This window comes from Triturus cristatus, chromosome 4_2, assembly GCF_964204655.1.
Source record: "Triturus cristatus chromosome 4_2, aTriCri1.1, whole genome shotgun sequence".
NCBI lineage: Eukaryota > Metazoa > Chordata > Amphibia > Caudata > Salamandridae > Triturus > Triturus cristatus.
The window spans coordinates 818,415,656-818,442,859 of record NC_140586.1 but is presented as its reverse complement, the minus strand read 5'-3'; the positions used below and the strand labels follow the sequence as shown (position 1 = coordinate 818,442,859).

At 46.4% G+C, this 27,204-nt stretch overlaps 1 protein-coding gene and 1 long non-coding RNA gene across 2 annotated transcripts in view; one reads left to right on the top strand and one right to left on the bottom strand.

The window, feature by feature from the left end:
• LOC146835111 (uncharacterized) overlaps positions 1 to 5,108 on the top strand; it is a 301,437-nt gene extending 296,329 nt beyond the window's left edge. The window contains exons 3-4 of the long non-coding RNA XR_014960686.1: positions 1,658 to 1,799; positions 4,981 to 5,108. This is a non-coding gene — a long non-coding RNA (uncharacterized LOC146835111). The remainder of the gene's footprint in view (positions 1 to 1,657; positions 1,800 to 4,980) is intronic.
• The window catches only part of B4GALT2 (beta-1,4-galactosyltransferase 2), an 897,966-nt gene that overhangs the window by 413,479 nt on the left and 457,283 nt on the right, over positions 1 to 27,204 (bottom strand). The window lies entirely within an intron of this gene.

The following is a 27,204-nucleotide window of genomic DNA, read 5'->3' as shown; positions in this document are numbered from 1 at the left end:
TCCAAAACACACTTGTCAACCATAACAATGCTTACAGATTCAAAGGAAAATGTGAGACCATCCCGCCATCCCCTTATACACACAATACAAAACGAGTGGCAGAGCTTCACCCGATGCCCTCACCGGGATCTGCCCTAAAAGGACATATGATGGACAGAATGCTGAACAAATCAAACATTCACCCCCAGTCAAAGATCTAAAATGTACTGTCTGACGTTTCTGCCCAGTAAACTCGGCTGCAGTAGCCTCACCCCCAGTAACCGCACCCCCAGCAGTGCTGGGTGCAGGATGACCGAGGCACCTATGATCAGGGGCACCAAAGGAGCAGAATCTTACTCAGGAACACCGCTCTCTGCAACCCGTATGAGGGGCATTAATGCTGCCTTCAGTTTGCCTCTGTGAGGCCTCCCTAACAAGGTTATTGTGGGAGTCTGGTCATAGCAATTATAAATATCTTTTGTGCCCGACCCCACAAGTCTTCTGGGAGGATTTATCTAGTATGTCAAGCAAGGAGCTTCCACCTTCAAAAGAGAAGCTGTTCTGAGACCGCAGCACCGGTAGCTGATAAAGCAAACAGATTATTAATGGAAAGACTTTCAAACACTCTGTTCATTGTGTTTTTTTGGTTTTTTTGCAGAGTTTTATATAGCGCGAACTTGACCCGAATCCAGTCAGGTATCAGAGCGCTTTACATAGCACCAGTTACGTTACATGAGGACACACATTCATTTTTTTGTGTTAGGCACGGGAGATTAAGTGATTTGCCCAGAATCACAGGATGTTCAGCGTCATTACCGAGACTCGAACCCAGTTCCCCAGGTCCGAGGTCGAGCGCCCTGTTAGCTGTTGGTTTTGAGAGTCGCAATACAGTCGAGCATATGCAGCCCACTCATTGAATTGAGAATTGTTGTCCTCAGTCAAGCCCATTAAGACACAGGTCTTGGTGTTAAGAACGGCACTGATATTTATTGCATTAACTAGTGGCTAAAAGTCTTACCAAATGTCAAACACAACATTTCTGCTTTGTAATGTTTGTGAGCTGCAAAACAGAAGTCATAATTTGAGTTGAAAGATGGGCTTGCTGTTGGGAGGACCTGAACGGAATAGCATTCGCCACTTTGTATTACAGGGCATGGGCTCCCTTTCTCTATAAGGCTTTGGTGCATCCAACGTAGTCCTGCAGAGCTGACCTGATGATGGCCCGCACGTCTCTGGAATGGACCTAGACTCTGCTGAATCACTGGCTAGGCTACTATACTCTCGGGTTCAGATTCAGTTAACGCCAGAGTATTACTAATCTTTTTTGGGCCATTATTCAAAGATAGCTCATGGTATATTTCCTGTATGTAATTTATCATTAAAGTGACATAGCTTTAAGTGTGATTTGAGATACATTTTCATAAGAGTGAATAAGCTTCTCATCTGCTGTGGTTTTCTGTAGTTAGCGAGAAGATTCAGATACCGATAGCTGCATCACATGTTTGTGCAGGTCTTACTTTCACTCTTTGAACACAATTTCTTTTCAGGGCTCCTTTCTTTTTGGCAAACTCCAGTGCTTGTAAGTTTCCTGCCTATCCTTTCTCATTGCAAAATCCTTGCAGGGAGAGATTAATGTGCACTTTGTGTGCCAGAAAATAACGCTGTTGTCTTCTTCTAGATGGACCCTCAACGCCGGCCTTCATTTGCAGAAATAGTTCAAACGCTGGACCAACTTTTAAATCGGTTGAAAAATGAAGATTCTGAGAGAGAGAAGCGACTCCCAGACAACATTGACAGGAAAATGTTTTCTGTGCTAAAAGGTGAGTGTTTGGAATCAAAGGTTGTTGAGTGCCTCTCTGGCGCTGTGTGGTAAATGTTCCCAAGTACTCCATTGGTCAATGGCTTTCGGCATCAGTCTGTATCAGCACAATCATCTGAGCTTCTTCACCTGAACCATCCTGTCCCTTTCCAAGGACTCCCTGAAGGGCTTCTGTCATACACTAGGGCTTCAAGGGCATTCTTTAGCCTACGTGAGTGAGGGTCACCAGGAATCCGCCAGATGTAAAGAGGTCATGCTGAGGCCGCTGCTGTGCTGGTGGCGATGCTATGAAGAGGTGTGGCGCCGCGGCCAGGGTGACTGACTCAGGAATCTGGGGATCACGGTTCGATCCCCGGCACCGGCGGCAGATCAGCTCAGCACCATGTGACTCTGGGCAATAGCTTGCTAAATCTTCCCGACGACCCCCAGCGCCTAGAGACCCTTACGGGTGATTGTTCGCGCTTTACAAATGTGGATTATTCCTGATATAACTTAGGTTATATTTTCTTCTACGTTTTTCGTGAAGAATGCAAATACAAAGCATTTAGCAATAAAAGAAACCATCAGTTAAAGTATAGAAAGACTACTAACCTAGATAGGGAGAGCTCAAACAACTTCCAAGACTACACTCTCTTGGATCCAATGAGCTGGGAGCAGGGGCGGCTCTAGGCTCATGGTGGCCCTGTGCAGGGAGCGTAGGTAGGCGGCCCCGCCCGGAGGCCGCCAAATCCCTGCCAGGAGCCGCCACGAATATGTATTGTATCTGATTCCTCGTGGCGGCCCCTGGGGTTTGGTGGCCCTGTGCAGGTGCACAGCTTGCACATGCCTAAGGCCGCCCCTGCTGGGAGATGCTGGACACACCAGGGCGTGTACTTATCTCCCTTTCGTTTGATTTTGAAGTGTCCAATGATCAATATCACCATTTCCATGAACTAATCACTCATTAGCACTAGTCACTTTTATGTCAGTGCTGAGTTACACCGCAAGCTGTCAATGACAATGGTGGAGGATACTTATTTGGAAACGTAAACGAATATTGTGATAGCCTCTCTCTTCAGAAGATAATTTACCCCCACATTGTTCCCTGAATACAACTCGGCCGCCCCAATTTCTCAGACTCCGTAAAGCAGTGACCATGGTCCACGGCAAGGTAAAGGAGGGGTGTCCAGTGTTGGCCTCCGAGATCTGGCTCTTTGCCAGGTTTGAAAGAAAACATTTGACTATGAAAACGACTACCATCTAAATTAATTAATAATAAATGTATTCAATGTAGATATCCTGAAAATCTAACATGAAACTGTCTGCCCTGGCAAACTCTGGTGTACATCTTGGAAGATTTAAAACGTGTCTTCTATGGCAACTAACAATGAATTTTTCACAGAGGAATTTAGTTTATTAGAAAGGCATGGATGTGGACCAAGACATCTATGCCAATTGAAAAGGATGCTGAGGAGCATCATACAAAACCAAGACCACATGAGTGGCCACTAGTACAAAATGGTCCTTCATCCACACCCAAACATCAAACCAGACTAATCCATCATGGGTATCTTTCTAATGAGGTGCAAGCTCACAGAACCTCCCGGGCTTATTTATTCCTCTCCTACCCAGGTGTTCTGCGATAACCTTGAGTACTTTTTCGCTTACAGAACTAAAACCACCACTAGCATTATTGCTTCTTCTAGTACATTTGACCCATCATTCAGCACCAGCATAATTCCACTAGATTTGCAGGTTCAATTTCACCCTGCTTTGATTGAGTACATCACTGATGTCATGATCCAACTCGGAACATCATCATCTAATTATTGTTAGTAGTCTTATCACATGATATTTGACGTTTTATTACTGCCAAGTGGTTGTATCCATTCTGCTCTAACTACAGCACACCCTGTGAACAACGCCTTCGCAAATGGTGATAGCAGGCCCTGAAAAGTTAGCAATTAAGTGACCTATTTCATGATTCCATTTTCTTGCTAAGGATTGACATAAAGTGGTCACACATTGGTTCTCAGATTACTTACAACATACCCTTTTTTAATACTTTTCCAACCAGGTTTACACTTGTTTGAGGAACTTAAACCCCAGACCAACCACAATGGAGACCGCTAGAATCAAGAGATCAAAATTAAGCTATCAGGATCTGCCTATATCTATATACATCTCTCTCTCCACCCCCTAGCTCTCTCTCTTCCTCTCTGTTATTATTTATTTATATATGTAAATAATTCTTGCTTCTAAACTTTAGTGATTTGTAAGCAGTGCACCATATAACTTTCACCATGCATTATCACACTTACCTCCAAGTCTTACACTATTTACATGCTATTTGCACACTAAGTAACTTGCTGTATGTGACTATGATGTCATCAGTGGTGTGGTCAGTGATGTCATCAATGATGCCATTTGAGATTACATGAGTGATGGCATTCAACATGTCATGGGTGATGTCATTAGTAATGCAATATGTGAGGCTATAAGCAGTGTATTTCGGAATCCCAAGTTATAGTTAGCTCAGTAAACTAGACCTGGTGAAATTTGTTTTTGGGGGTTTTAAAACATACTTTTTTACCTTATTTCAGAACCTAACTATAATGTCTCAGTGAGCTTCAATGGTTCTTTTCAATGTAAAGTAATATCTTATTACAATTAAGCGTCCCTTGGAGAAGCGTGCATGGTACCACAGCACCATGGAGGTGACGCTTGTGTGGCGGCTCCCTGCAGTACTGCGGGTACCTCGGGGCGGCTGCACTGAGTCCTATAGGAGAACCTGCAGCATGAAAAAGCATTTCACTTTCGTTTTTGGTAAAAGGAGGGTTCCCTCTGATTTCCCTTCACCTGTGCTACAGGGGAAAGGGTGTCCTCTGCCCCCTTATATCTTCTTTTATTTTAACTTAGGCACACTTGTACCAAGTCCATCAGCTCTCTCAGTAACGGTCCCGTGGTACAAAAAAATGACAGAAAAAAAGCTTCCACAGCCAATTAGAGGGCCCACTTTTATTATTATATTTTTTTTGGTACCGCTTGACCAACCATCTGCCTATTGTTTTTAACCCCCTCATGACTACCATGAGCATCCTCTTTGAACACAATTTTCTCAAAAACAGCTGAACAGTTTTAGTCTAACTTTTTGTCTAATTTGGTGTAATTACGTTGATTTGTTTTTTCTTGATCGATTGTAGAAGTTTCCTAATGGAATGAACGTGGGAAATCAACGTTTTGCCCTCCTCCCCCCTTTTCTTGGATGCCGCTTGATGACAGATCACCTTGAAACTTGCCAGCCTTACAATAAAGATGATTTTCAGTACTATTCAGTGCCTATTGTAAATTATGTTCTGCTATGTTACGCTACATCTGTTCAATAAACAGAAGGACAAGTGGGTTTGATGACATCGGGTGCATTAATTGTGCTATCCAGATGTGCAAACGTCTGCTCAATATTAACCGATTCATAAGCAGTCCTGATGTTTAGCATTTGCTCAATGGTTCCAGGTTGGAGGGCCTCCCCTTCCTGGCTACCCATACTAACCATTTCACTTCCCCACTTCATATTCCAAGTACTTTCCTTTCTACATAAAACACTATCTTCTCTCCTTCCTATACGAAGCACCTTTCTTTCTTCCTTCCTCCCTTACAGTGAGTACCTTAATCCCTTCTCAATATTAAGCATCTTTCTTCCACCCTCCCCCATGCTAAGCACTTTCTTCTATCTCATTTGAACTAAGCATCTTACTTTACTCCATCTCAAACCAGCCAACTTCCTTCACTACTCTCCGTACCAAACACCCTTTTTCCCTCCTTCCCATACCAAACACCTTCCATACCAAACAGATTGTCAATGGTGCCAAGTCCGAGAACCTCTCCTTCCCTGCTACGCATAGCAACCATTTCACTTCCACACTCCATATTCCAAGTAACCCTGGGTGGTGAACTCCGTTTCGTTCGCTGAGATTTCCCCCCCCCCCCCTCCCCCCATGGAGCACGCAGATTACGGAGCAGAGTTTTTTTTAATCGCTCGCGTCCATCAACTTTAAGTTCGCAAAGGTCGCAACCACTTGCGTTGAGAAACCTTCCGTTCACGTTGAGAAAGCTGCCACTCGAGTAAAAAATCTACTCGACCAGCAGAAGGGGAACTGCACCCTCTTGCCTTGTGCATGGTGCTGTTCGCAATGATTTTCCAGCACCGGACAAACACCCAGCACTCAAAATCTGCACGAACGGTATGACCCTAACACACTCCGCTGCACGTGCAACTCCACGTAGCGCAGTGGACTTTTTTTGTTACTTTGCGGACATTCATTTGGCAGAACTCCGCGAACACCGCCCAGGCTTCATTCCAAGCACTTTCCTTCCTACCTCCCTTCATCAAACACCGCCTTCTCTCCTGCCTACACAAAGCACCTTTCTTTCTTCTTCCCTTACACCGAGTACCTCCCTTCCTCCTCTATATTAAGCATCTTTCTTCCGTTCTCCCTCATGCTAAGCACTCTCCTGTATTTCATCTGAACTAAGCATCTACCTTTCCTCGATCTCAAGCCAGGCACCCTCATTCCTTCCTCCCCATATCAAACACCCATCATCCCTCGTCTCCATACCAAACACTTTTCGTTCCTGCTCCCGACTCCGTCCTTACTTCCTTTATTCTCATACTAAGCACTCTCCTTCCCCTTCCATCATACTAACCACATTTCTTCTCTCCTGTCTATACCAAGTACTATTCTTCTGTCTTCCCACATACTAAGTTCATCCTTCTTCTCCCATGCCAACAAACACCTTCATTCTACTCAATAAAAAAAGATTTCCTCCTATCCCCTTGTCACTTCCTCCCCCTATATTACGCACCTTCCTTGCTGCATTCCACATGCCTAGCAACGTCTACCATAATAAGCACCTCTCTTCCTTCTCCCTTTATTCACCATCTTGCTTACCTCTGTCCCTCACCGTCACCATCACATCAGTAGGACATTAATATGGTGCACAGACTTCTGTGCTGGGCGCATCCTCATCGTGCACTGTATCACTATAAAAGTAATCCTCCCAGTGAAGATGCGAGCTTGTGTCTACACTGGAGGAAGCAACGTATTGAAAGACAGAGCAGTGGTTCAAGTGTGGCATTGCACGGAGATGCCCTCATGGGGGTACTAACGGTGCATCACTCCTTGTGTGTTGTACAGTCAGTGTGCCTCCCGACAGCCTGTTCGCCGCTGTGCTCCTGTCTCGTGGGCACAGAGGAAAACGCACTCCCTCATCCTCAGTCAGAGAAACAAGCGTCTGTCCAGTATCCGGAATTTGAACAGATTTTGGTCGAATTTATTTTAAGGAAAAGTGGGATTCTAGGAACTGGAAACCAAACACTCAATACAACGGAAACGCTTGCATTGATTTCCTTGCTGCAAAATTGCACAACCAGCCTCCCTTGACAGCTAATTAACTAAATACAAGGAAATGGGAGGCAAACAGTGTGTCCCTCCTTTAATTACACCCCAGAAATCTTTGTTCTAAAATAAATATGTGAAAGAAACACTGCAAATTGGTGTGTCCCAGATCTGCTTCCGTGCCCAGGCTTCTGTGGAACAGAAGAAACAAAATCATGTGGTGTGTTCGACAGGAGGCAGAAAACATCAAAGTGCAGGTGCAGAGATGGGTAACTCAAGAAAGAGTACAGAGACAAGAGCAAGGAGGAAAGGGGGAGTGAGAGATGAGAGGGGAGGGCAGAGGGAGAGACAGAGTTAGGAGGCAGAAAACATCAAGGCACAGGTGACAGAGATGGGTGAGGAGAGGAGAGGGGAGGGGAGGGGAAGGAAGGAGAAGAGAGGAGTGAGGAGAGGAACGTAACACAGGGCACTCGAGCAGGAAGTGACAAGGAAGCCAATGATCGACAACTGGGCAGCCCTCACCACCAAAGACACACTGAAAACGATGAACTCAATCCACTCCGGTGCCCCCACGGACGCCTGCCCCCACCACATTTTCTACAGAGCCGCCAACACCATCGCACCCATGCTCCACCACACCATCAACCGCTCCCTGGCAACCGCATCATTCCCCGACTACTGGAAACACGCCGACATCAACCCCCTCCTAAAGAAACCCTTCGCGGACCTCACCGACCTCAAAAACTACAGACCCATCTCCCTGCTTACCTTCCCAGCAAAAGTCATCGAGAAAGCCATCAACAGCCAAGTCGCAACATTCACCGAAGAGCACAACATCCTCTACTCCTCCAAATCCGGCTTCAGAAAAAAACACAGCATGCAAACCGCCCTCCTCGCTGCAACAGACGTCATCCGCACCCTACTAGACAAAGGAGAAACAGCAGCCCTCATCCTCCTAGACCTCTCAGCGGCGTTCAACACAGTCTCTCACCGCACCCTAATACACAGACTCCATGATGCAGGGATTCAAGTCAAGGCCCTCGACTGGGTCCGCTCCTTCCTCTCCGGCAGAATGCAGCGGGTCAGACTCCCCCCTTTCATCTCGGACCCTACACCAACCACCTGCAGAGTCCCCCAGGGGGTCATACCTCAGCCCTAGGCTCTTCAACGTCTACATGAATTTGCTCGCCCGCATCGTCAGAACCTACGGACTCAACATTGTGTCATACGCAACCGCAACCAAACTCATCCTCTCCCTATCCAACGAACCCAACACAGCCAGACAAAATTTTCGAGAAGGCATGGAAGCCGTCGGCAAATGGATGAAAAACAGCTGCCTTCAACTAAACACCATCAAAACAGAAGTACTCATCATGGGCCCACACCCTGATGCCTGGAACGACACCTGGTGGCCCCCCGTCCTCGGAAGTCCGCCCACGTACCACGCACGCAACCTGGGTATCATTCCAGACTCCAAACTCAAAATGGACCGCCAGATCAATGCTGTCTCGTCCTCTTGCTTCCACACCCTCCACCTCCTACGCAAGACCTTCAAATGGATCCCCCTCGAACACAGAAAGACTGTCACTCACGCCCTGGTCACCAGCAGGCTCGATTACGGCAATGCACTCTATGCCGGAATAAACAAAAACCTCACACGCAAGCTACAGAACATCCAGAACGCCGCCGCAAGACTGGTCCTCAACCTGCCAAGACACTGCCACATCTCCCAGCATCTGCGCACACTCCACTGGCTCCCCATCGAAGCTAGAGTCACCTTCAAGATGCTCACCAACGCTCACAAGGCCCTCCACGATACCGGACCAGCATACCTGAACAGCCGACCCAAATTCCACACACCCCAAAGGACCCAATGATCAGCCCAGCTCTCCTACGCCATGGTCCCCCGCACCAGAAAGACCAGATCAGGCGGCTGCTCCTTCTCCTTCCTCGCGGCCAGAGCCTGGAACGCCCTCCCACTCCATCTCAGACAGACAACATCTCTCCCCCATCTTCACAAGAAACCTCAAAACCTGGCTCTTCGACAGACCCCCTCCTTGATGGACAGGTACCTGCGAACCCCCCCACCCCCAGCGCCTTGAGACCCTCACGGGTGAGTTGTAGCGCTTAACAAATGCGTGATTGATCGTGATTGAGGATGGAAGGAAGTGATGAGAGTGTGAGGGAGTGATGAGAGAGAAGAGGAGAGAAGAAAAGAGGGGAAGATAGGAGGCAAAGGAGAAGTAAGGGAGTGATGAGAGAGAGAAAAGGGGGGATTGGAGGCAAAGAACATCAAAGGAAAGGGAACTTGAGCAGAGAGTAACAAGGATGGGAGGACGTGAGGGAGTGATGAGAGAGAGAAGAGGGGAGATAGGAGGCAAAAAAGGAAGTGAGGGAGTGATGAGAGAGAGAAGAGGGGGAGATAGGAGGCAAAAGAGGAAGTGAGGGAGTGATGGAAGAGAGAGAAGAGGGGAGACAGGATGCAAAGAACATCAAAGCACAGAGCACTAGAGCAGGGAGTGTACAGGCAGCTCGAACAGAGTGTGGCAAGAATGGTGAGGCGATGGAGGGATTAGGAAAAGAAAGACACGCTGAAGAGATAGGACACCCAGAATATCAATGCACAAGTGCCAGGGGGCGGATGGTATTCAGGCAACTCAAACAGAGAGTGGCAAGGATGGTAGGGAAGTGAGAGAGAGAGAGGAATTAGAGAGAGAGAGAGAGAGAGAGAGAGATGGTAGTTAAAAAACACCAGAGCCCAGGTGCCAGAGGCAGGCAGTGTCCGGGCAGCTGGAGCAGGGAGTGGCAAGGATCGGAGGGAAGTAAGAAAGGGAGGAATTAGAAAGAGAGGGAAAGAGAGATGGATGGCAAAGGACATCAAAGCAAAAGTGCTGTGATCTTGCAAAGGTACCGCAGGCGCACAAACTAAGATGATAAAAAGATGCTGATCATGGAGGGTCTCTGTCTGTACTGTGAAAACAAATTCTATACTGCACCCAGTGATCCACAGGTTCGACCTCACCGCAGTATCTTGTATTTAGGTGGCCAGATGTAGAAGGCCTGCTGTCTTCCACTACTGCTGATCAGTGACTCAACACGCAAGAGATCCGATGTACCAAAGGGTTTCACAAATCTGAGATCTAGGGCCTGATGTACCAAAGTGTTTCACTCATTCTGAGATCCAGGGTCTGGTGTACCAAAGGGTTTCACTCATTCTGAGATCCAGGGCCTGATATACCATAGGGTTTAACTCATTCTGAGATCCAGGGCCCGATGTACCAAAGGGTTTCACACATTTTGAGATCCTGGGCCTGATGTATCAAGGGTTTCACTCATTCTGAGATCTAGGGCCTGAAGTACAAAAGGGTTTCACTCATTCTGAGATCCAGGGCCTGATGTACAAAAGTGTTTCAAACATTTTGAGATACAGAGCCTGATATACCTTAGGGTTTAACTCATTCTGAGATCCAGGGCCTGATGTACCAAAGGGTATCACACATTCTGAGATCTAGGGCCTGATGTACCAAAGGGTTCCACTCATTCTGAGATGCAGGGCCTGATGTACCAAAGGGTTTCACACATTCTGAGTCTATGGGAAAATGTGCTGGTGCATAGGGATCCTGGATCTCTACAGCAGCTCAAATTGAAAGGAGGATTTAACAATATCACTGCATTGTCTCCGCTCCTACTGTGAACGTTTCTTTTATATGAAATGCAGGATTTTTTTATTATCTTTTACATAGTTACAAAATTATATAAGAGAGGTAGGTGGACAGAAAAAGGGAGCGAGATAGAGATGGCTGAAAGAAGAGAAACAAAGATATTAGGAGTGAGGAGGACAATGGACAAAATCAGAGCGTGGCAAGCAAGAGGAGAACCAATTATGGATGAAGGAGTGAAGGGGGAGGCTTTAACTGAGGGGCAGTATTTTGGAGGATGAAACACTGGAGGGATGAGAAGGAAATGACGAACAAAGGATGGACTACAACAGAACTGATGGCAGAAGAAGCCACTTGTAGAGAGGGGGACATTGTGGGAGACAAAGGTTAGTGATGCTTCCCCAAAATCCTGTCCTGATCATTATTTCACCGTTCGTATGTGCCCCAGCACCATGAAGAGAGAGCTGAGAAAACTGAGCTTTAACGATTTGCTATAAACCCCTACCATATATGTAAAAAGGAGGGCTCTTTTGGGGTCAATTAGTCATAAACTTAAACGTTACAGGTCAAATAAGTTGTACCTGAAAGCAATACAAAAAGAGGCAAATGTATATATGAATTGAAAATCAGTGGCATCAAAGAAGACCCTGAGAGAGAACATCATCATAGTAATGAGACAGTTTATTAAAAAAGTATGTACGATAAATAAAGAGTGCTACAAAACGAAAAGTGCTGATGTGGTTCTCAAGAGATTCAAACGTAAAAAAGTGAAACCACTAATATACAGCACAAAGTGAGTAAGAAGAATCCACTAATATACAGCACAAAGTGAGTAAGAAGAATGGCTGTTAACATTCAGCAATCTGGAGACCAAAAAGTAATTAATATTGAATCTCAGGGGGTACCCCTAAAAAGGTGACAGTACAATTGTTATCTATGTTTCGACCCAAGAATAACACTGCAAGGGTCATCATCAGGACAGAGCCAATGGCATTTGAAAAACATTTGGACAACCTTAGAGACTTTATTAGGCAGCGGCCAAAAAATAAACTCATCAGATATAATAACGTAAGAGAGACAACATCTCTTTACCTCACGGCCCAGAAAGAGGTAGGACGCAGAAATGTACTACTACCATCTGCATCACTGCTGCATCACTGCTGCATCTTTGCTTAAGTTCATTCATGGTTCCTGGATGTGTACCCATTTCCCATTAGAGCAGGGTCTGGACAGTGAGGGCTCTCATGGGGAGGAAGGTGGAGAAGGGAGCCCACTTCTACCACTGCCTCTGACAGGCTGTAACCACTTGTCTGCCTGTCACTATCACTAGGTTCAGCTCTCGCGGACATGGATGTATCCTTTTCAGGTCTTGCCTAGGCAGGGTTTGCGCTGTCTCTCAGACATGCTGAATTCACGAAATGGGTTTAAGCTCCTCCCATGTATTTTATTGGTTCCCTTGAGTGTCTTTTGGAAATGCTTCCTTTTCATTGGTGTATTTGTTTGTTAGTCCCTCCTTCTCTTCTATTGTAACTGCGCATAAGGACAGCCCCTCCTACATGTGTCCTTACTTTGTATGTTTGATTAATGGCTTGTGAGCACTCTTTTGCTAATCACTTTTTCGTCATACCTGGTGTTGCAGGCACGACAGCTATGCACTTCCCCAGCACGTTGTTTCTATAATTTACGTTGTGTGTTTTTTTCATTTCCTTCATTTCACTCCCCTAGCCTGTGCTTGTCGTGTTTTTCATTTGTTTCATTTCACTTCCTTACCGTACGATGCTAGCACAAAGCTTGTGTTCCCATAAACTCTAATATTGGTGGCTGCACGCCTTTCTTTTATGCTGTGCTGCTCACCCACATGTTTTTATTAAAACCCTGTAAGCAGTGGAGCTCGCGTTCCCATTGCAAGCCAAGGTTCTTTTTTGTTCTTTAATTCAACGGCGTGCCTAATCTTTTACAATGGCGCCCACACCTTTCTTTTGTGCTGCGCCACCGTACTGTGGAAATATACCTTTTTAGGGGTACACTGGTGCAGGGTCATCCTTTTGTCCACGTGTTCAAAGACCAACAAAATAGAGATCAGCACTGGAGTAGGAATAAATAACAAGTTTATTAATCACTCATGAGTGGGACCACGTCCACACAGCACTCTCAAGTGCTGCCTGAGGTAGTACACTGAAGTCACAGAACACAGGGCTTTAGAACAAGTTTTCTGCAGTGTAAACATGTGAACAGAAATAGGAACAACACATTTTTAAAATAGTTTTCAGCAAACAAGGGCAGATGAATAACCACTTGGTCAGCAAAGTGGGTGGGGGAATAGGAGTGCTTATGGCAGCAGTAAATGATTGACAGTTACCAGATGTACTGGCAGCTACAAACTCTCAGCACGTACATTGCTTTTAGCGGAGTCAGTAAGTCAACTAAAATAGATAGCACATAACAAAAGAGGATGGAAGAATTACAAAGGAAACTTAAATGGACACCACAGCCAAAACGGCTTCAGATTATGCCAAGTAAAATATTACACATTTTCCACAGCACCACATGTTTTTAAAACAATAAAAATGGCGGTGAGGGATGCGGATGTCCCTCAATCAGCTGCCAGTATCCGAGTTGCTCTCACCGCACTCGAGCTGCTCCCTCTGCACGGCCAATGGACATTTTTAAAACACACACTAACAAAATTCTCACTTCTGAAGCAAAAAAAAAAAGGTATGCTCATCTGTAATATTTCACTTTATACTTGCATTATGGGTTCAGTACCTTATATGGCTAATAAAGATCCCTTTACAACTCCACAGAACAACTAGTAACAGCGTATGATACTGCACCCTGTCCTTGCTTCGTGGAATCTATTTTATTACTTATGCTACTACTGGGATATTTTTTAACAAACAAAAATACTAAAAACATTATCATTTGCAACACCAATATCTCAAAATCTCACTAAAGATGAGACCTATTGAATTGCAAATGCTTGTTGTTTAGTCGGATCAGATCCTATGGGACCACAGTACAGATACCTTCCAGCTGTAATATTTTTGCCTACTGAACAAAAGAGTTAAATATTATGCTGTTTCTCTGGTGTGTTTCTGTAAGTCCCAATTGGCCCAATTAACATTTACAGGTTTAAAATGGTAAGCCGACTTCTGTGATAAGAAAAGAACGTCAAGTTCATCATGTACTTTTGCTTGATTGCAAAAACCAATAAAAGAAATATGAGAAAAAAAAGAAAAGAACATCAAGTTTTATTAATTTAACAACAGCATCCTTCAGTGGTACTTTATTCATAGTGTGTCTAGTCATTCACAAGACATATGCTGCTGGCTCTGGTGGTTCAGTGGACTAATGTATCCACTGCAAGGATCTGTCTTTGATCACAAGGGCACAGGCTCATTGTTCAGCAGGTCCACCCAGCCGTTCATCCCTCTAAGGTCACTAACATTTGTACTATAGGGTTGGTTAACAATAAATATATGCTTTTCATGGTCCAGATACCCTTCAGGGTAATACGCAGGCAAATACACATCCTATGTAATCCTATGGGTGTGAAAATGTGACACGGGACACACTTACAAGCTATTTACGGTCCTCCCTCACAAACGCAAGTGAGACATCTGTTGATGCATTTGTTTTCTAGATGCGTGCAAAACTGATGAAAACACAAACGAACAAATTAAGTCTCATTTGTTCACTACCTTATGTAATGAGGCTGTGTGTGAAAGAGGAAGTAGGCGAGAATAATACATACAGACAAGCTAAAAGGATTGCCAGGGGTCAGACATGAAATGCTACATCCTGTTGTCCAATCACCTTTTCTTCTATCAGACTGACTATAGAGTAAACCAGATCCAAGACGGCCTGTCCAACATGAAGCTGGTCAGAATCAGACCTCATCTCTCCACAAATGCCCAGAACTTCCGCATCCGGAAAGCTCACACTTTCTTGCTCATGAAGAAACATCTAAATAAATAAAGTTGATCAATAGATAAAAGTGCTCGTCTGTACTGCATTCTGGGTATGGTAATCCCAGTGCCCTTTCACCATTTATTCATATATGCACTTTGACACACCATTACAATCTAGGTATTGGTGTTAAGTTGAGTCGGTGGTTTCCGGTGCACGGCATCAGCATTTAGGGAGTGATTACGATGGCGGAAGGACTTAAGTCCGTCTGCGATCGTCCCAGAGATTGGGACCGCCCGCCTATATGGCGGCGGTCCCGCACATCAAATTACGATGCGACCGCCACTGTGGCGGTCGCATTGTGCATGTTTACCAATGCGGTGGTTGCTGCTGGCTGCAGCACCCGCCGCAATGGCAAAAATGCATTTTGTGCATTTCCCTGTACTACGTAGCAGGCACCACGCGGTGCCTGCCACCTGACAGGGAACTCTAGGGGGGCACCATAGTTGCCCCACAAATGCAAAATGAACATGCCCCTGCACAAGGGAGGCCCGCAACGGGCCCCCAAATTACATCCCCGCCAGCCTTTGAATGACGGTTGAACCGCCATACACAGGCTGGCGGGATGCAGCATCCTAATGTGGCGGACGGAGCCTGCTAGGCACCGCCACCATTTTGTGGATGTGGGTTGGGTCTGACAAGCAATCGTAACGATGGCCTGTTTCGGACTCGTGGCGGACGGACTTTTAGTCTGGCAGCACACCACCCGTCATCCTTATCTGGTGGGCGGAGAACGGCCGCACGATGGCGGTGAACCCGTGACCGCCAGGCATCCAGTGGCAGGTTCACCGCCATCATAATGACCCCATTAATTATCAACACTGGCGCTTGTGACAGCTGCCACAAGGTCGTGCTGTCTGGCTAATTTAGAGATGACCACAACAGCAGGTAATTATTCATTCAATATGCATTAAAAATTACTTCCACGCCAGTCTTAAAGGTTTGGGGGCCTGAAATAGTCCGAATTGTCACACTTGTAGGAGTGTGATGATTAGTTCTGTGTTGTTACCATCGTTGGCAACATGGCAGGGACAATGTGTGTGTGGTGCAAGCTGCAGTGGCCTCCTGCGGAGAGCCCTGGCAATTGTTTGTTTTACAAATTAAGCACTGGATTGGTGCACATAGCAATCACGCTGCTTGCACTGTAGGATGGATGTCCTAGGGTACTTTCTTCGATCACTACCATTTGCTAAGTGATTTGATTAATGACTTAAATGTAGGATTCCTGTTCTAGGTAACCTTCCTGTATGTACACTTTTGCAACTCGTTCAATCCCATGTTCTTCTTACCTAGCCCGTCTTCAATGTTACAATTGCTGTTGAAAAATTATATGTGAATTTGTAACCCGTCACCATTATTATATTAGCATGGTTCTCTTTGTCCTATCTATTGTCTAGTGTTCCAGAACAAGTACAGGTGAAGGTCCACGCTTCCCAAAACAAAATATACATAAAATAAAATCAATGCCAACACGCTCAGCCTCAACATGATCCTCTTCTTTAAAACACACATTGCCAGGAAAATCACAACAGCACAACACTAGCTAGCACACCTGAAGAAAGTTGAACCTGCATCCCTGAAGCTCACTTTAGATCAACATTCTAAACAATGGTCCTTTATTACCCGTATAGATATAATGCCCTCCTTACCAGCGTCTGTGCCTCTTTGCTACCCCCTTCGAAGTGTGTCCTACAGCTCACTGCATGTCTCACCAAGGCATTGACCAGACACCCAAGTCACCGCACTGGATTTCACCCTACCACCCACTGCAGGTCCCAGATCATCTTCAATGCCTGCTCCATCACCTATGAAGAAGCAAGAGCTGGTGCACCAGCGTATCTGGCAGCCAACGTATTACAAGGAACCAAGACAAGGCGGTGTCAAAACCAACAAGCGCAAAAACTTGAAAAACAGGAGTCAAGCCTTTTCCTTCTAAACACAGAGGATCTACCTCCACAAGGATTCTTGCCTCACACCAAGACTTCACTAACACTCCTGTATCTCAGAAGGATGCTAAACACCAGCTCTCCAGGGAGCACCCCGCTGACCCTTGAAAAAGATCCTGAGAGATTGGACACCCCTAGCTGCCTAGCAACAGTATGTCCCTAGCAGTCTATAGGACACTAACCACACCTGCAGAATATGGGTTCCTTGTTCAGCCACCTGACCAGTTACCACTGGAAGACAGTAGTGTCAAAAAGCAGTAGGATGCGGACAGTTCTTCCTTCTGTTAATGAAGACAGTAGCCAAAATACATTTACTAACAGAATGTTGTCTGCATTGATCAGCTCATCAGCAGGGCCCATCTTATGTAATCTTGAGTTCTGTCTAAAGTGATTACACATCATTACTATCGCCCACAATGAGACCTCAATTAAAACCTGTTCCCTTGGCACTGAACTATGGGAAGCGCCAGCTACAAGCACCTCATGCCAGCTTTTCATCAACGCAGAGAGAGACTAACCCAATTGGGCGAGATAGCATAAAATAAATAAAATGAAATGACCTAGAAACAATAGCAGGGAAGAGCATCCGGAGGATGTGCGCTCCACTGTGCTTACGCATAACCTACATCTTTAGGAACTTATGAATTGAACTAGCAACGTTAAGGCTCTCATCCAAGAAATCAAGAGCAAAGCTATTTCCAGTCTTCTTTTCAAAAACCTTACAAATGCAACACAGGACTACTGCTTATGTTATGTTATGTTTATTTGTAAAGCGCATTATCACTTGTGAGAGTATCCTGGTGCTGAGCAGGTGTGTGCTCCTATCTCGGTCTATGGTAGGTTGGTTAATTGAAAAGCCAGGTCTTCAGCTTCTTGCGGAATCCAAGAGAGAAGGAGGCTCTGATGTTTTGTGGGAGGTCGCTTCACACTTTAAGAGTGATGTAAGAGAACACCTGTCCGCTTGATCAGGTTTTGTGGGATGTGTGCGAGTAGGAAGCCTGTAGAGCAGAGGTATTTGGATAGTTGGTGGGATGAGATACGACTGTTCAGGTAGGTGAGGCCTGAGTTGCCTAGTGCCTTGAACATGTGTGTGAGGAGTTTGAATCAAGCTCATATCAGTATCGGAAGCCAGTGTAGTTTCGTGAGGCATGGTGTGATGTGGGTTCTGTGTGGGAGGTTGAGGATGAGTCTGGCTGCTGAGTTCCGGATGGTTTGTTGTCTTCTAGTCAGTTGCTTGGTGGTTCCGGCATAGAGGGTGTTTCCATACTTCAGCTTGCTGGTGACCAGGGCACGAGTAACAGTTTTTCTGGAGTTGCTTGGGTGCCATTTGAAGATCTTTCTCAGCCTCCTCAGACTGTGGAAACAGAATCCAGAACAGAATGCAGTGGAGGCACTGACTAATGCGGTCATGTCCAGTTTGCTGTTGATGACTATTCTGAGGTTTCTGGTATATGCTTTGGGTGTGGGTCCGAACTTTGCAGGCCACCAGTTGGAATCCCATTGTGAGGTGTTCTTACCAAAGTCACTACTTCTGTCTTGTCGGTGTTGAGCTTGAAACAGTTTGCTTTCATTCAGTAAATTTGTTCTGTCATGCAGGCGGTGAATTTGTTTCTTGTGTTGGGGTTCTTTTCCAAGAGGAAGATTATGAGATGCATGTTGTCTGTGTAAGAGAGGGTATTGATGTGCAGGGATTACGTTGGCCAGAGGGACCATATATGCGTTGAAGAGGGTGGGGCTGAGAGATGATCCTTAAGACACTCCGTAAATGAGTTTGCGGGCTTCAAAGGAGTAAGGTGCCAGACTGACAGTTTGTATGCTATCCTTTAAGAAGGAGCAGATCCTGTGGAAAGTGGGTCCTTGGATGCAAATCTTGTGCAAGCTCCTGATGAGGAAGTCTCTCTAGTAGTCAGAGAATCAAGAGTCCACTCTGACTGTGTATTAAAGTCAAAAGTAGTCCTGCGCCGAATCGCTATGTAGCAAGGAAGTGCCCCTGGGGCCGACTGGCCTGAAATTAATCTCACAAGCACCTGCAGGGTTTGAGCGACCAGAGTATCTAAGCGCATCCTGTCCGCACATACTGGAGCGGCAGTGGCTGCCTCAAGTAAGTTCAATGCACACGGCCCGGCGAGCTTTGCTCAGTGGTTCTCTAGTTCCTCACATGCAGTCATGCAACTGCAGGGACCAAAGGTTCTTCACAGCTCCTCCTTGCAGGGTAAGTCTTTGGTCTGTCCCATGGTGGGGGTATGAAGTGCATAGGTCCTGATTCTGATCCGGCATCCCGGTGTAGGTGCATAGGGGTCCCCACGGAGGCCTCACTTCTCTGGCAACAATCCCGATCAGGTCACACTTCTTGCTGGTCCCTGTGACCCCCTCTGGCATATGGGGTCACCGTATCACTGCGGCACATGCGCTCTGACCCCATCGGCACAACAGATTCCTTTACGGCAGCCCCACCTGGCATACAGGGTTGCCAGCTCTTCCCCACATAAAGACGACAGCCCACTCTGAACAGCTATCTGTCAACGGCAGCCCCTACTGACATACAGGGTTGCACATCCCTCACTGTGAGATGCTTCGGCCCGATTAGCACATTGATGATCACAGTTCGATTTGCGGCAGACCCTACCAGCATATGGGGTTGCCAGCTCCTCACTGTACACGGACGATGACCCATACAGCACATCAATGTCCGCAGCTTACTTCATAGGGGCCCTCCTGTGGCATACAAGAGTTGAATACTTTTCACTGCACACGGGCAATGACCCAATTGGTGCAACAGCCGTCTTACACCTCGCAAAGGGAGTCCACCTGAAAAGATTCCCTACTGGATCTCGCTCCCTCCAGTTCTCTCCTCTTTCTCACAGGGAACACTAGTCTTGGCAAGCAGGGAGGTGCTGCTGGTGCTCCAGGCTCCAGAGTAGGTGGTCTTAGATCTCTGAGTGATATCCACTCACCAACTGGGAGACTAGCATCCCATGGTCCCAAGTCCTGGTCAGAGACAGAAGTCTTGCAGAGCTTCTACACTTCGCACAGCCCATCTGCAGTTTGATAGTTGACTATTTTTGGGGTCTCAAGCTCCTTTTCTTATAGTCCATTTCCTGACATCAAATGTGATTTACAATCGGAGTCTTTGAAGTTTATGTTGGGGGTCTGCTACCTTTTGAAGTGTCCAATCTTCTGCTCTCTCTTCCTCTTGAAAGCAGCCTGTCGCAGCAGGCGTGCTTCCAAAGCTCATAGCCTCCCACAAACACAGCCATGGTAGAACCTAAAGTTCATACCTGGATGCCAGCCACAGCGATCTGTGTATCAAAAGGTTACCCTTGGGCCTCAGCCCTACTCTTTAAGATTCTTTTATCAGCTACATCTCCTTCATGAGATACGCCCAGACCCCTTTCTTGTGGCATTTCTCTGAATCAAAGAGCACCCTTTGAACTGTTCTGGGGGAGCCTGGTTCGCCTTTCTACAGTGTGTCCCATCGAGCTTGCAGAAGTGCAGCAATACACAAATCTGTCTGAGGGGATTCCTCTAAATCCTTCTCTCCTGTTTCAACATGGAGTCCTGGGTCTTCCAAAATGGAGCCCAGAGACAACCATGTATTGTACCCTTTACAGACACAAACACGCCCAGCACATGTATTCAATATACACATTCTGCACAGCACTTTATCCTTCATGTATGTAACACTTGCATGCACACACACACCCAGAACATGCATTTAACATGCACGCACTGCACAGCACTACATCCTTCATGTATTGTACCCTTCACAGACACTTATACACCCAGGACATGCATATAACATACATGCACCGCATAGTACTGCATTATCCCTGTATTGTACCCTTCCCTGGTACAGTGCAGGTGCACCACTCATGTGCTGCACAGCACTCAACACTAAATGGATGTAGTCCAAGGGTGAGTAAAGCACACAGCAGCGGAACTTGAGATGAGTGAGCCTGTAGGCCTCACTCAAGTGGCACAGGTAAAAAGGGCCTGTTCACTTCTACTGATCACTACACGGTATGCTGCCACCACCACGCTGGTGCTGCTTGACTTCCACAGCAATAGTTACACAAAACCTCCACTAGTCAGGTTTATGTTGTGATTAACACATTTATTCGATAATTCACAATAGAAAAATCTTATGTAAAGACAAGAACTCAATTTCTTGATTTTAGAGAAACAATCTTAGAAATCAAGAAACTGAGTTCTTATCTTTACAGGGGTGCACGTCCATTACCATGCGGAGGATGTTTCTGTTCCAACCTCAGAGAAAATAACAAACCACAGTTGGTAAGTTAAATCTTTCATGTTTAGCTTCTCACCAGTGTGCTTTGCTACAGTGCTGTTATTTTATCTGTTAGGACTATTCACGTCCTCTGTAGGGGAAATATGTAGCACACTTGAGCAAGGTTGCTCAGGAAACTGATGAAATGTGTATTATCATGTTTGTTCACTTCTCTATAAAATTGTCCAGATCTACTACTGACTTGAAACATAAATTCCTGTAATGAAACGACCTGTTTCAGCATGACATCTTCCTAATATTTTCAGTATTGAAAGTCAGGAAAATTAAAAATGTTTTCCCATCTGAGTGGTTTAGAGGTTTGGATTAATTTTCCATACATATTTAGATAAAACCTACTAGAAGACGAGAAGTTCTAGGGAAAGCCGTAAATATTTCTCCTTATGGAATTGTGATGTACGTACAATACCCTAATTTTATTTGTTCCCGGCAAAAATAATTTTTATTATGGAGAAAACTCTTTTTTGAATCCCTGTCAATTGCAGGGGATGTTCCCTCCTTCTTCTCACAGTAGTTAAGCACTTACTCATGTTCTCGACAAAAATAAATGTACTTATGTAAATCATTAGGGAACACCCAAAAACTATAAGAATGAGGATGTTGACTTCTGCAACTTCTGTTCTAGCAAATCCCATTTGACTATAAAATAAAGATTCTGTGCCTCGTCAGAGTGACTTTACCTTCACAAATATATTTTGGGCATCTAATCCGTACTCTGCACAAAAACCTGTGTGCTTAGGTTCCTAAATGGCCAGAGAGCAGAAATGTTCAATCCTTCACCCCCAGTCACAGATCTGGGTTGAATCCATCATTCTTTTGCTCACTTCGCCACCCAAGTTTGGGCCCAGACATATGCAAATCAGTCTTGACCTTGCTCCTCATGGGAACAGACCAGCACAAACTGCCAAGCAGTTCCTCCCTGGACCAGAAACAAGCATCCTGGAACCGGTTTCAGGTTATAACCCCCCCATCAGCTAGGCTGGCTTGAATCCAGTGGCACAGCGAGCAAGGGACCCATGTCTGGGTATACCCGTGGTCACTTAGAGCGAACATAGCCATCTCAACAAGATGATGGATTTAGACCCAGATATCGGTACTGGGGGTGAATGTTTGACATTGTTCAGCATTCCGTTCCTCAATTGTTGTTTTTGCTTTTGTCACCCCGAGTAGGACGGGTGAGCCCAGACGTGGGTCCCTTGCTCTCCATGCCACTAAAGTCAAGCTAGCCTGGCTGATGAGAGGTGATACCCCGAAACCAGTTCCAGGATACTTGTTTCCGGGCCAGGGAGGGCCTGGCCTGGCAGTTAGGACTAGACTGTTCCCATTGGGCGCAGGGTCAAGACTGATTTGCATATGGCTAAGAACAAACTGGAATGTAATGGTGAGCAAAAAAAAAAAAAAAAAAGATTTAGACCCAGATCTCTGTACTGGGGGTGAATGTTTGACATTGTTTCGCATTCTGTCCATCAGTTGTTCTTTTTGCATTTGTCACCCCGAGTGGGATAAGTATTCACATACGTGGCTCCCGTGCTCTCCATGCCACTGGAGTCAAGCTAGCCTGGCTGATGAGGTGATACCCCGAAACCATTTCCAGGATACTTGTTTCCGGGCCAGGGAGGGCCTGGCCTGGCAGTTAGGACTGGACTGCTCCCATTGGGCGCAGGGTCAAGACTGATTTGCATATGGCTGGGAACAAACTGGAAAGGCATGGTGTGAAAACAACGGATGGATTTAGGGCCAGATCTCTGTACTGGGGGTGAATATTTGACATTGTTCAGCATTCCGTCCTTCAATTGTTCTTTTTGCATACAGTGTACAGTGGGCCAGATCACAGCAATGGACATGTTTATTGAGAAAATAAGTAAACAGAGGTGTATGGAACAGTAATGCAGGAAACCAGTTGTGTCACTGCATCACGTGCGACTGCCTCACCGTCACCTGCATTGCCACCATGATATCATGGAACATTACATTGTCTCGGTGTAACCCCACAACTTCCCCTTTAATAAATTAAATTACCCTTCCAACATTTTGATTCATTCCTAATCTTAAATTATTTACATTATCTTTAGCAACGGCATATCACACCGTGTAGTGGTGGTGATATAGTGCCACAGTATGTTGTGGTCTCTATGTAGTGTAGACAAGAAGACTTACAACTTGGCAATTTACATGCAGTGTGCAATAATGAACACGAATGCTTCCGTGCAAGCCGCCCTTATGGATTTGGAACATGCCCGAAGATTGGAGTTTCAATTTGACTGAGAAGCATCAGGTTCAAACAGGAAAATTACATTTGGAAACTAGCTGCTGGTAGAACATGTTGGAGACGAGGAGCTTGTGAGGAGAAAGAACTGTTGAGAGGACCCCGTTTCTCATCATTTTGCAGAGCACAGATCCAGAGTTCAAATATAGTTGTTGTCATAGACACAGGGCCGGCCTTGGGCATAGGTAAACTGGACCCAAGCCTGGGGTGCCAAATTCCGAGAGGCACAGCAGGGATCTGCTTGACTTAATGTTATGCAAACAGCAGCTCGTCCATCCCATTAGGTCACAATTAGGTCCTGTGAAAGACTTGGTAATCAGCCCCTAATGTCCCTCAGCCGAATTGTTAGCACCCGATCAACCCGGTACCCTCCTCCCATCTTCCACACACATCCTGTCTTCACACGGTAACAACCCCTCCACCCCCACAACAAACACCAAATTTCCTGTCCGCCCAGGGCACTTTCCTGGGCAATCCAATTTAGAGCCGTCCATGCATAGACATGATCCCCATATCCATCATGACAGCCTGATTTTGATCCAAATTTGGAATGAGTTGAAGACGCACTGCTTTAATGAAGACCACCTGACACACCAGTAACAGTTCACTTCTGCTACCAGAATCCAGCGACCTCTCATTTCACTCGTTGACTATAGGCTTGTTTTTGACCATGTACAGCGCTCTGTTGCCTTTTGGCTAGGTTCAAGCTATAGCAATACCACACAAATATGTACAGAATGATCTGCCTTAAGCTAAATAGCCACAGATTTAACACAGAATTAATAGATATGCCTGGCAAAGAATGAGATGGCTGACTTTAATTAGTCCAGGCTACCTGCTCAGCACTTACTCCTGTGCCAACCAGAATAATGTTCAGTTGTGTAAAAGAGGAACTTAGCAGTGAATTGTCATTGTCCAGGTAACATAGTTTACATGTTGCACATTGTGCTCAGCCTGGTGCAATGCCATTAAAATTCTATCACACTGATGCTATCATTGGGCACTATTTTCTTAAAAAGCAGGTGTGCATTCGCTAAAATGGAGTTAGCTGCACCTGAGGCCATCCTGAACGAACTATTACTCTTTACAGTATTTTGAGGGATGAGACCTCTTTTAAAGAAAATAGAAGCTGCTCCTACTTGAAAGAGGAGTGACTCCTCACCAAGGCAGCTCCGATTGAATCGCATGTGCTAGTAGAAGGACCAGTGTGAGGAAACTCCTAATCTGAAATCTTCAGTGGTGAGAATGATGCTCTCTCACTGACCTTGTCAGTGAGGTGCTTCCCTTCCCGCACAGCTCCGCTGAGTTAGTTGCTGCCCTTAATCCTTGATTGTCAGAGTTCAAGGGCCTCCTCCACCTGCAGGCACCTGCCTGCGTCTCATCCCTGGTGGTCCAGTAGGGAGCTTCTCTGCTCCGCCGCTGCTCTGTCCTCTGTCTCTCTGCCTTCTGATCTCTTTTTCCTTCTCTTGTTTCTCTCTTTTACTGCTTTCACTTTCTGCTTCTGCTCTCTTGCCTCTTTTTGTGCCTTTTTCCCCATGCCCCTGCTGCTGCTCATCACCAAGGCGCCGCTTCCCGCTTTCTTGCCCTCCTGCCTACCAGCTGTCTAGCCCTCCCCCTCACACTACTTATGGCGGCCGCTGCATAGTGAAAGCAGCAATCTCACTGGCCTTGCCAGTGAATTGCTTCCCTTTATGCACAGCTCCGCCTAAGTAGGTGCTGCCCCTACTGCCCCTGCCCCTTGCTGGTCAGAGTTCGACCTCCTCCACCTGCAGACACACGCCTGCGCCTCATTCCTGGTGGTCCAGTAGGGAGCTTCTCCGCTCGGCCGCTGCTCTGTTCTCTGTCTCTCTGCCTTCGGATCTCTTTTTCATTCTCTTTTTGTTTCTCTTTTACTTTTTACTTTTTCTGCTTCTTTGCCTCTTTTTGCTGCTTTTATTCTGTGCCCCTGCTCAGCCCCCGTGGCCCAGGCCCCTCCAGCCCTGATGCATAAGTTACTACTTGTGTAACAATATATCTGTAAGAGGCATTAGTTAGTGATAGATTCCTTACCTTAGAATATCCCCAGGTGTCAGACTCGATCCGGAAAGTTTTTCGTCAGCAGTACCCCTGCGCATCGGAAGGTGGCATCGTGCGGCTCCGCGTCCGTCGCTGGCGTCATAGGTGCCAAGATGACGTCACGGAGACTACTTAGGCGCCACCCATATGCGCTGACGTCAGTTCTGTACAAAACTTTCCACGCCAGGAACGCAGAGCCATGCAAGAAACTGACCACCGGTGCCATGAAACTAGGGCCCTGAAAGGGATGACCTTAACCCTAGAAATCAGTTTGCAGAACAGGGAGGATGGGTGGGGCGGTTAGGAATCTATCACTAACTAATGTCTCTTACAGATATATTGTTACACAAGTAGTAACTTGTGCATCTGAAAGAGACACGTTAGTGATAGATTCCTTACCTTAGAATAGATACCCCAGCAATACTAACCCCGGTGGTGGGTCTGCGAACAAAGATCACACCAGAAAGTCACGGAGAACAGAACGGCCAAAGAAGCCGTCTCTCCGGACTTGACTGTCAAGGCAATAATGCTTGGTAAACGTGTGCAGCGAGGCCCACGTAGCTGCCTGACAGATGTCCTGCAAAGGGACACCGCGTCCCAAGGCAGTAGTGGCTGCCGTTGCTCGGGTAGAATGGACACGCAGTCCCACAGGAGGCTCCTTCTTAGCCAACGAGTAATATGCTTTGATGCACAGAACGACCCACCGAGAGATGGTCTGTTTGTGCATGGCCCGACCTTTTTTACAGCCCACGTAGCCAACAAAAAAGTTGGTCATCCACCCGGAACTATTGTGTGCGCTTCAGATAAAACGAGAGCACACGTTTTGGGTCCAGACGGTGGACCCTCTCGTCCTCTTTTGAAGGATGCGGAAAGAAGGTGGGCAAAGTGATGGTCTGCCCGATGTGGAAGGGCGTGACAACCTTTGGCAAGAAAGAAGGACAAGTCCTTAAAACCACCTTGTCCGGATGAACAGAGAGAAAAGGAGGTTTAGAAGACAGAGCCTGGAGCTCACTCACTCTTCTGGCAGAGGTGATAGCTACCAGGAAAGCCGTCTTTAGGGTGAGAAGACGTAAAGGACAGTTATGGAGTGGCTCAAAGGGAGCGCACATCAGAAAAGCCAAGACAAGATGTAAGTCCCATTGAGGCATTATGAAAGGCACAGGAGGAAACGTGTGTATAATGCCCTTCAGGAAGCGGTTAACAACCGGGGACTTAAAAAGAGAAGGCTGATCTGGAAGCCTTAGAAACGTGGAAATGGCCGAGAGATAACCCTTGATAGTGCCCAGAGTGGAGCCCTGCTGGGCCAAAGAGAGAAGGAACAGAAGAACCTCGGAAAAAGGGGCAAAAAGGGGATCCACAGCCTTTGCTGTGCACCATGCCACAAATGTGTTCCACCGTCAGGCGTAGTGGAGGGATGCCTGGCTGCCATAATTACATCACAGACTTCGGGAGGAAGGTCCAAAGCTGGCAACTGTCGAGGCTCAATCAACACGCATGGAGTTGGAGGCTGGACAGGTTCGGGTGGAGGACCGTCCCCTGCTGCTGCGACAGAAGATCCTCCCGAAGAGGCAGTCGGATCGGGGGATCGATCACCATGCTAAGTAGCTCGGGATACCAGTATCTTTGTGCCCAATCCGGAGCCACAAGGATGACTTGGGCCCGGTCGCGCCAAATCTTCTTCAGCACTCTGGGCAGAAGTAATATAGGCGGAAAGGCGTACAACAGACCACAGCTTCACTCATGACGAAAAGCGTCGCCGAGCAAGTGCCGCCTTGGAAATTCGAACGCGCAGAACTGATGACATTGCGCGTTCTCTTCGGTGGCAAAGAG